This window comes from Ambystoma mexicanum, unplaced genomic scaffold (assembly GCF_040938575.1).
Source record: "Ambystoma mexicanum isolate Mex_15411 unplaced genomic scaffold, UKY_AmexF1_1 Mex_scaf10, whole genome shotgun sequence".
Taxonomy (NCBI): Eukaryota; Metazoa; Chordata; class Amphibia; order Caudata; family Ambystomatidae; genus Ambystoma; species Ambystoma mexicanum.
In genome coordinates, this window is record NW_027182325.1 from 490,001 (window position 1) to 497,500 (window position 7,500).

Consider the following 7,500-nt stretch of genomic DNA (forward strand, 5'->3'; position numbering starts at 1 on the left):
GGAAGTTAAGCAGTGTCAGGCCTAGTTAGTACCTGGATGGGAGACCGCCTGGGAATACCAGGTGCTGTAGGCTTTTTTGTGCTCCAAGTTCAGGAAGTGAGCCCTTTCTCAATTGCCTTTTAAAACTGCAAGGTCTAGCCGACTAGATGCTTAAAAGTACAAAACTCACTAGGCCCAGAGCCTACGGCCACACCACACTGAATGTGCCTGATCTCGTCTGATCTCAGAAGCTAAGCAGTGTCGGGCCTAGTTAGTACCTGGATGGAAGACCGCCTGGGAATACCAGGTGCTGTAGGCTTTTTTGTACTCCAAGTTCAGGAAGTGAGCCATTTCTCAATTGCCTTTCAAAACTGCAAGGTCTAGCCGACTAGATGCTTAAAAGTACAAAACTCACAAGAACCAGAGCCTACGGCCACACCACACTGATTGCGCCCGATCTCGTCTGATCTCGGAAACTAAGCAGTGTCCGGCCTAGATAGTACCTGGATGGGAGACCACCTGGGAATACCAGGTGCTGTAGGCTTTTTTGTGCTCCAAGTTCAGGAAGTGAGCCATTTCACAATTGCCTTTCAAAACTGCAAGGTCTAGCCGACTAGATGCTTAAAAGTACAAAACTCACTAGGCCCAGAGCCTACGGCCACACCACACTGAATGTGCCCGATCTCGGAAGCTAAGCAGGGTCAGGCCTAGTTAGTACCTGGATGGGAGACTGCCTGGGAATACCAGGTGCTGTAGGCTTTTTTTGTGCTCCATGATTAGTAATTGCGCAACTTCTCAATTATTTTTCAAATTTGGTATGTTTCCAAAATAATTGTATCCCGTTTTATAGCGGAAATGTTGGACAACATCATGAGGGCTGGAGCTACCTTTTTACATAGAATTAGCATACAGGTAGTGTGTTCATGGGTAATAAATCGACTTTCACATGTAATGCAGTACAGAGAATATTGAGTCCTTCAAGAGGCATGAAAGAAAACCATTATTGTGTTGATTGTTCTCTCCACCTCCCTGCAACAGACACAGGATGGATGAATTAAAGTTATCCTACCAGACATAGGAGTCCTGAATGGGCCCACCAGTCTTATATATCTCGCCTGATCGAGCCTGATCGAGCGATGAGCGTGGTATCATGTTGCAAGTGGCTGCATGGCTTAGCTTACTAAATGCAAATGCATAAGAGTAATATTCTTAGCATTCCTAGAGCCTACGGCCACACCACACTGAATGCACCCGATCTCGTCTGATCTCGGAAGTTAAGCAGTGTCAGGCCTAGTTAGTACCTGGATGGGAGACCGCCTGGGAATACCAGGTGCTGTAGGCTTTTTTGTGCTCCAAGTTCAGGAAGTGAGCCCTTTCTCAATTGCCTTTTAAAACTGCAAGGTCTAGCCGACTAGATGCTTAAAAGTACAACACTCACTAGGCCCAGAGCCTACGGCCACACCACACTGAATGCGCCTGATCTCGTCTGATCTCAGAAGCTAAGCAGTGTCGGGCCTAGTTAGTACCTGGATGGGAGACCGCCTGGGAATACCAGGTGCTGTAGGCTTTTTTGTACTCCAAGTTCAGGAAGTGAGCCATTTCTCAATTGCCTTTCAAAACTGCAAGGTCTAGCCGACTAGATGCTTAAAAGTACAAAACTCACTAGGCCCAGAGCCTACGGCCACACCACACTGAATGCGCCCGATCTCGTCTGATCTCGGAAGCTAAGCAGTGTCGGGCCTAGTTAGTACCTGGATGGGAGACCACCTGGGAATACCAGGTGCTGTAGGCTTTTTTGTGCTCCAAGTTCAGGAAGTGAGCCATTTCACAATTGCCTTTCAAAACTGCAAGGTCTAGCCGACTAGATGCTTAAAAGTACAAACTCACTAAGCCCAGAGCCTACGGCCACACCACACTGAATGCGCCCGATCTCGGAAGCTAAGCAGGGTCGGGCCTAGTTAGTACCTGGATGGGAGACTGCCTGGGAATACCAGGTGCTGTAGGCTTTTTTTGTGCTCCATGATTAGTAATTGCGCAACTTCTCAATTATTTTTCAAATTTGGTATGTTTCCAAAATAATTGTATCCCGTTTTATAGCGGAAATGTTGGACAACATCATGAGGGCTGGAGCTACCTTTTTACATAGAATTAGCATACAGGTAGTGTGTTCATGGGTAATAAATCAACTTTCACATGTAATGCAGTACAGAGAATATTGAGTCCTTCAAGAGGCATGAAAGAAAACCATTATTGTGTTGATTGTTCTCTCCACCTCCCTGCAACAGACACAGGATGGATGAATTAAAGTTATCCTACCAGACATAGGAGTCCTGAATGGGCCCACCAGTCTTATATATCTCGCCTGATCGAGCGATGAGCGTGGTATCATGTTGCAAGTGGCTGCATGGCTTAGCTTACTAAATGCAAATGCATAAGAGTAATATTCTTAGCATTCCTAGAGCCTACGGCCACACCACACTGAATGCACCCGATCTCGTCTGATCTCGGAAGTTAAGCAGTGTCAGGCCTAGTTAGTACCTGGATGGGAGACCGCCTGGGAATACCAGGTGCTGTAGGCTTTTTTGTGCTCCAAGTTCAGGAAGTGAGCCCTTTCTCAATTGCCTTTTAAAACTGCAAGGTCTAGCCGACTAGATGCTTAAAAGTACAACACTCACTAGGCCCAGAGCCTACGGCCACACCACACTGAATGCGCCTGATCTCGTCTGATCTCAGAAGCTAAGCAGTGTCGGGCCTAGTTAGTACCTGGATGGGAGACCGCCTGGGAATACCAGGTGCTGTAGGCTTTTTTGTACTCCAAGTTCAGGAAGTGAGCCATTTCTCAATTGCCTTTCAAAACTGCAAGGTCTAGCCGACTAGATGCTTAAAAGTACAAAACTCACTAGGCCCAGAGCCTACGGCCACACCACACTGAATGCGCCCGATCTCGTCTGATCTCGGAAGCTAAGCAGTGTCGGGCCTAGTTAGTACCTGGATGGGAGACCACCTGGGAATACCAGGTGCTGTAGGCTTTTTTGTGCTCCAAGTTCAGGAAGTGAGCCATTTCACAATTGCCTTTCAAAACTGCAAGGTCTAGCCGACTAGATGCTTAAAAGTACAAACTCACTAGGCCCAGAGCCTACGGCCACACCACACTGAATGCGCCCGATCTCGGAAGCTAAGCAGGGTCTGGCCTAGTTAGTACCTGGATGGGAGACTGCCTGGGAATACCAGGTGCTGTAGGCTTTTTTTGTGCTCCATGATTAGTAATTGCGCAACTTCTCAATTATTTTTCAAATTTGGTATGTTTCCAAAATAATTGTATCCCGTTTTATAGCGGAAATGTTGGACAACATCATGAGGGCTGGAGCTACCTTTTTACATAGAATTAGCATACAGGTAGTGTGTTCATGGGTAATAAATCAACTTTCACATGTAATGCAGTACAGAGAATATTGAGTCCTTCAAGAGGCATGAAAGAAAACCATTATTGTGTTGATTGTTCTCTCCACCTCCCTGCAACAGACACAGGATGGATGAATTAAAGTTATCCTACCAGACATAGGAGTCCTGAATGGGCCCACCAGTCTTATATATCTCGCCTGATCGAGCCTGATCGAGCGATGAGCGTGGTATCATGTTGCAAGTGGCTGCATGGCTTAGCTTACTAAATGCAAATGCATAAGAGTAATATTCTTAGCATTCCTAGAGCCTATGGCCACACCACACTGAATGCACCTGATCTCGTCTGATCTTGGAAGTTAAGCAGTGTCAGGCCTAGTTAGTACCTGGATGGGAGACCGCCTGGGAATACCAGGTGCTGTAGGCTTTTTTGTGCTCCAAGTTCAGGAAGTGAGCCCTTTCTCAATTGCCTTTTAAAACTGCAAGGTCTAGCCGACTAGATGCTTAAAAGTACAACACTCACTAGGCCCAGAGCCTACGGCCACACCACACTGAATGCGCCTGATCTCGTCTGATCTCAGAAGCTAAGCAGTGTCGGGCCTAGTTAGTACCTGGATGGGAGACCGCCTGGGAATACCAGGTGCTGTAGGCTTTTTTGTACTCCAAGTTCAGGAAGTGAGCCATTTCTCAATTGCCTTTCAAAACTGCAAGGTCTAGCCGACTAGATGCTTAAAAGTACAAAACTCACTAGGCCCAGAGCCTACGGCCACACCACACTGAATGCGCCCGATCTCGTCTGATCTCGGAAGCTAAGCAGTGTCGGGCCTAGTTAGTACCTGGATGGGAGACCACCTGGGAATACCAGGTGCTGTAGGCTTTTTTGTGCTCCAAGTTCAGGAAGTGAGCCATTTCACAATTGCCTTTCAAAACTGCAAGGTCTAGCCGACTAGATGCTTAAAAGTACAAACTCACTAGGCCCAGAGCCTACGGCCACACCACACTGAATGCGCCCGATCTCGGAAGCTAAGCAGGGTCGGGCCTAGTTAGTACCTGGATGGGAGACTGCCTGGGAATACCAGGTGCTGTAGGCTTTTTTTGTGCTCCATGATTAGTAATTGCGCAACTTCTCAATTATTTTTCAAATTTGGTATGTTTCCAAAATAATTGTATCCCGTTTTATAGCGGAAATGTTGGACAACATCATGAGGGCTGGAGCTACCTTTTTACATAGAATTAGCATACAGGTAGTGTGTTCATGGGTAATAAATCAACTTTCACATGTAATGCAGTACAGAGAATATTGAGTCCTTCAAGAGGCATGAAAGAAAACCATTATTGTGTTGATTGTTCTCTCCACCTCCCTGCAACAGACACAGGATGGATGAATTAAAGTTATCCTACCAGACATAGGAGTCCTGAATGGGCCCACCAGTCTTATATATCTCGCCTGATCGAGCGATGAGCGTGGTATCATGTTGCAAGTGGCTGCATGGCTTAGCTTACTAAATGCAAATGCATAAGAGTAATATTCTTAGCATTCCTAGAGCCTACGGCCACACCACACTGAATGCACCCGATCTCGACTGATCTCGGAAGTTAAGCAGTGTCAGGCCTAGTTAGTACCTGGATGGGAGACCGCCTGGGAATACCAGGTGCTGTAGGCTTTTTTGTGCTCCAAGTTCAGGAAGTGAGCCCTTTCTCAATTGCCTTTTAAAACTGCAAGGTCTAGCCGACTAGATGCTTAAAAGTACAAAACTCACTAGGCCCAGAGCCTACGGCCACACCACACTGAATGTGCCTGATCTCGTCTGATCTCAGAAGCTAAGCAGTGTCGGGCCTAGTTAGTACCTGGATGGAAGACCGCCTGGGAATACCAGGTGCTGTAGGCTTTTTTGTACTCCAAGTTCAGGAAGTGAGCCATTTCTCAATTGCCTTTCAAAACTGCAAGGTCTAGCCGACTAGATGCTTAAAAGTACAAAACTCACAAGAACCAGAGCCTACGGCCACACCACACTGAATGCGCCCGATCTCGTCTGATCTCGGAAGCTAAGCAGTGTCGGGCCTCGTTAGTACCTGGATGGGAGACCGCCTGGGAATACCAGGTGCTGTAGGCTTTTTTGTGCTCCAAGTTCAGGAAGTGAGCCATTTCTCAATTGCCTTTCAAAATTGCAAGGTCTAGCTGACTAGATGCTTAAAAGTACAAAACTCACTAGGCCCAGAGCCTACGGCCACACCACACTGATTGCGCCCGATCTCGTCTGATCTCGGAAGCTAAGCAGTGTCGGGCCTCGTTAGTACCTGGATGGGAGACCGCCTGGGAATACCAGGTGCTGTAGGCTTTTTTGTGCTCCAAGTTCAGGAAGTGAGCCATTTCTCAATTGCCTTTCAAAACTGCAAGGTCTAGCTGACTAGATGCTTAAAAGTACAAAACTCACTAGGCCCAGAGCCTACGGCCACACCACACTGATTGCGCCCGATCTCGTCTGATCTCGGAAGCTAAGCAGTGTCGGGCCTAGTTAGTACCTGGATGGGAGACCACCTGGGAATACCAGGTGCTGTAGGCTTTTTTGTGCTCCAAGTTCAGGAAGTGAGCCATTTCACAATTGCCTTTCAAAACTGCAAGGTCTAGCTGACTAGATGCTTAAAAGTACAAACTCACTAGGCCCAGAGCCTACGGCCACACCACACTGAATGCGCCCGATCTCGGAAGCTAAGCAGGGTCGGGCCTAGTTAGTACCTGGATGGGAGACTGCCTGGGAATACCAGGTGCTGTAGGCTTTTTTTGTGTTCCATGATTAGTAATTGCGCAACTTCTCAATTATTTTTCAAATTTGGTATGTTTCCAAAATAATTGTATCCCGTTTTATAGCGGAAATGTTGGACAACATCATGAGGGCTGGAGCTACCTTTTTACATAGAATTAGCATACAGGTAGTGTGTTCATGGGTAATAAATCGACTTTCACATGTAATGCAGTACAGAGAATATTGAGTCCTTCAAGAGGCATGAAAGAAAACCATTATTGTGTTGATTGTTCTCTCCACCTCCCTGCAACAGACACAGGATGGATGAATTAAAGTTATCCTACCAGACATAGGAGTCCTGAATGGGCCCACCAGTCTTATATATCTCGCCTGATCGAGCCTGATCGAGCGATGAGCGTGGTATCATGTTGCAAGTGGCTGCATGGCTTAGCTTACTAAATGCAAATGCATAAGAGTAATATTCTTAGCATTCCTAGAGCCTACGGCCACACCACACTGAATGCACCCGATCTCGTCTGATCTCGGAAGTTAAGCAGTGTCAGGCCTAGTTAGTACCTGGATGGGAGACCGCCTGGGAATACCAGGTGCTGTAGGCTTTTTTGTGCTCCAAGTTCAGGAAGTGAGCCCTTTCTCAATTGCCTTTTAAAACTGCAAGGTCTAGCCGACTAGATGCTTAAAAGTACAACACTCACTAGGCCCAGAGCCTACGGCCACACCACACTGAATGCGCCTGATCTCGTCTGATCTCAGAAGCTAAGCAGTGTCGGGCCTAGTTAGTACCTGGATGGGAGACCGCCTGGGAATACCAGGTGCTGTAGGCTTTTTTGTACTCCAAGTTCAGGAAGTGAGCCATTTCTCAATTGCCTTTCAAAACTGCAAGGTCTAGCCGACTAGATGCTTAAAAGTACAAAACTCACTAGGCCCAGAGCCTACGGCCACACCACACTGAATGCGCCCAATCTCGTCTGATCTCGGAAGCTAAGCAGTGTCGGGCCTAGTTAGTACCTGGATGGGAGACCACCTGGGAATACCAGGTGCTGTAGGCTTTTTTGTGCTCCAAGTTCAGGAAGTGAGCCATTTCACAATTGCCTTTCAAAACTGCAAGGTCTAGCCGACTAGATGCTTAAAAGTACAAACTCACTAGGCCCAGAGCCTACGGCCACACCACACTGAATGCGCCCGATCTCGGAAGCTAAGCAGGGTCGGGCCTAGTTAGTACCTGGATGGGAGACCGCCTGGGAATACCAGGTGCTGTAGGCTTTTTTGTGCTCCAAGTTCAGGAAGTGAGCCATTTCTCAATTGCCTTTCAAAATTGCAAGGTCTAGCTGACTAGATGCTTAAAAGTACAAAACTCACT

The 7,500-nt window shown here is 47.2% G+C and overlaps 20 non-coding genes and 6 pseudogenes across 20 annotated transcripts in view; all 26 read left to right on the forward strand.

Moving 5' to 3' along the window:
* Positions 1–73, forward strand: part of LOC138538205 (5S ribosomal RNA) — a 119-nt gene extending 46 nt beyond the window's left edge. The window contains exon 1 of the ribosomal RNA XR_011286313.1: positions 1–73. This exon is cut by the window's left edge and continues 46 nt beyond it. This is a non-coding gene — a ribosomal RNA (5S ribosomal RNA).
* Positions 74–179: 106 nt separating this feature from the next.
* Positions 180–298, forward strand: LOC138539447 (5S ribosomal RNA). The gene has a single exon (XR_011287514.1). It is a non-coding gene; the product is annotated as a 5S ribosomal RNA (ribosomal RNA).
* Positions 299–404: 106 nt separating this feature from the next.
* Positions 405–523, forward strand: LOC138542518 (5S ribosomal RNA). The gene has a single exon (XR_011290498.1). It is a non-coding gene; the product is annotated as a 5S ribosomal RNA (ribosomal RNA).
* Positions 524–629: 106 nt separating this feature from the next.
* Positions 630–738, forward strand: LOC138545940 (5S ribosomal RNA; annotated as a pseudogene).
* A 464-nt stretch (positions 739–1,202) lies between these two features.
* LOC138548689 (5S ribosomal RNA) lies at positions 1,203–1,321 on the forward strand. Its single transcript, XR_011292481.1, has one exon. It is a non-coding gene; the product is annotated as a 5S ribosomal RNA (ribosomal RNA).
* A 106-nt stretch (positions 1,322–1,427) lies between these two features.
* On the forward strand, positions 1,428–1,546 carry LOC138538919 (5S ribosomal RNA). Its single transcript, XR_011287003.1, has one exon. It is a non-coding gene; the product is annotated as a 5S ribosomal RNA (ribosomal RNA).
* Positions 1,547–1,652: 106 nt separating this feature from the next.
* On the forward strand, positions 1,653–1,771 carry LOC138545303 (5S ribosomal RNA). Its single transcript, XR_011290803.1, has one exon. It is a non-coding gene; the product is annotated as a 5S ribosomal RNA (ribosomal RNA).
* A 105-nt stretch (positions 1,772–1,876) lies between these two features.
* LOC138543271 (5S ribosomal RNA) lies at positions 1,877–1,985 on the forward strand (annotated as a pseudogene).
* A 454-nt stretch (positions 1,986–2,439) lies between these two features.
* Positions 2,440–2,558, forward strand: LOC138548690 (5S ribosomal RNA). The gene has a single exon (XR_011292482.1). It is a non-coding gene; the product is annotated as a 5S ribosomal RNA (ribosomal RNA).
* A 106-nt stretch (positions 2,559–2,664) lies between these two features.
* On the forward strand, positions 2,665–2,783 carry LOC138538931 (5S ribosomal RNA). The gene has a single exon (XR_011287014.1). It is a non-coding gene; the product is annotated as a 5S ribosomal RNA (ribosomal RNA).
* Positions 2,784–2,889: 106 nt separating this feature from the next.
* LOC138545418 (5S ribosomal RNA) lies at positions 2,890–3,008 on the forward strand. The gene has a single exon (XR_011290816.1). It is a non-coding gene; the product is annotated as a 5S ribosomal RNA (ribosomal RNA).
* Positions 3,009–3,113: 105 nt separating this feature from the next.
* LOC138545674 (5S ribosomal RNA) lies at positions 3,114–3,222 on the forward strand (annotated as a pseudogene).
* A 464-nt stretch (positions 3,223–3,686) lies between these two features.
* LOC138542037 (5S ribosomal RNA) lies at positions 3,687–3,805 on the forward strand. Its single transcript, XR_011290027.1, has one exon. It is a non-coding gene; the product is annotated as a 5S ribosomal RNA (ribosomal RNA).
* Positions 3,806–3,911: 106 nt separating this feature from the next.
* LOC138538943 (5S ribosomal RNA) lies at positions 3,912–4,030 on the forward strand. Its single transcript, XR_011287025.1, has one exon. It is a non-coding gene; the product is annotated as a 5S ribosomal RNA (ribosomal RNA).
* A 106-nt stretch (positions 4,031–4,136) lies between these two features.
* Positions 4,137–4,255, forward strand: LOC138545537 (5S ribosomal RNA). Its single transcript, XR_011290828.1, has one exon. It is a non-coding gene; the product is annotated as a 5S ribosomal RNA (ribosomal RNA).
* A 105-nt stretch (positions 4,256–4,360) lies between these two features.
* Positions 4,361–4,469, forward strand: LOC138543272 (5S ribosomal RNA; annotated as a pseudogene).
* Positions 4,470–4,923: 454 nt separating this feature from the next.
* LOC138538206 (5S ribosomal RNA) lies at positions 4,924–5,042 on the forward strand. Its single transcript, XR_011286314.1, has one exon. It is a non-coding gene; the product is annotated as a 5S ribosomal RNA (ribosomal RNA).
* A 106-nt stretch (positions 5,043–5,148) lies between these two features.
* On the forward strand, positions 5,149–5,267 carry LOC138539448 (5S ribosomal RNA). Its single transcript, XR_011287515.1, has one exon. It is a non-coding gene; the product is annotated as a 5S ribosomal RNA (ribosomal RNA).
* A 106-nt stretch (positions 5,268–5,373) lies between these two features.
* LOC138549743 (5S ribosomal RNA) lies at positions 5,374–5,492 on the forward strand. The gene has a single exon (XR_011293516.1). It is a non-coding gene; the product is annotated as a 5S ribosomal RNA (ribosomal RNA).
* Positions 5,493–5,598: 106 nt separating this feature from the next.
* On the forward strand, positions 5,599–5,717 carry LOC138536833 (5S ribosomal RNA). The gene has a single exon (XR_011284994.1). It is a non-coding gene; the product is annotated as a 5S ribosomal RNA (ribosomal RNA).
* Positions 5,718–5,823: 106 nt separating this feature from the next.
* LOC138547483 (5S ribosomal RNA) lies at positions 5,824–5,942 on the forward strand. Its single transcript, XR_011291321.1, has one exon. It is a non-coding gene; the product is annotated as a 5S ribosomal RNA (ribosomal RNA).
* A 105-nt stretch (positions 5,943–6,047) lies between these two features.
* Positions 6,048–6,156, forward strand: LOC138543273 (5S ribosomal RNA; annotated as a pseudogene).
* A 464-nt stretch (positions 6,157–6,620) lies between these two features.
* LOC138548691 (5S ribosomal RNA) lies at positions 6,621–6,739 on the forward strand. The gene has a single exon (XR_011292483.1). It is a non-coding gene; the product is annotated as a 5S ribosomal RNA (ribosomal RNA).
* A 106-nt stretch (positions 6,740–6,845) lies between these two features.
* LOC138538954 (5S ribosomal RNA) lies at positions 6,846–6,964 on the forward strand. The gene has a single exon (XR_011287036.1). It is a non-coding gene; the product is annotated as a 5S ribosomal RNA (ribosomal RNA).
* Positions 6,965–7,070: 106 nt separating this feature from the next.
* Positions 7,071–7,189, forward strand: LOC138537667 (5S ribosomal RNA). Its single transcript, XR_011285796.1, has one exon. It is a non-coding gene; the product is annotated as a 5S ribosomal RNA (ribosomal RNA).
* Positions 7,190–7,294: 105 nt separating this feature from the next.
* Positions 7,295–7,403, forward strand: LOC138542827 (5S ribosomal RNA; annotated as a pseudogene).
* The last annotated feature ends 97 nt before the right edge of the window (positions 7,404–7,500 follow it).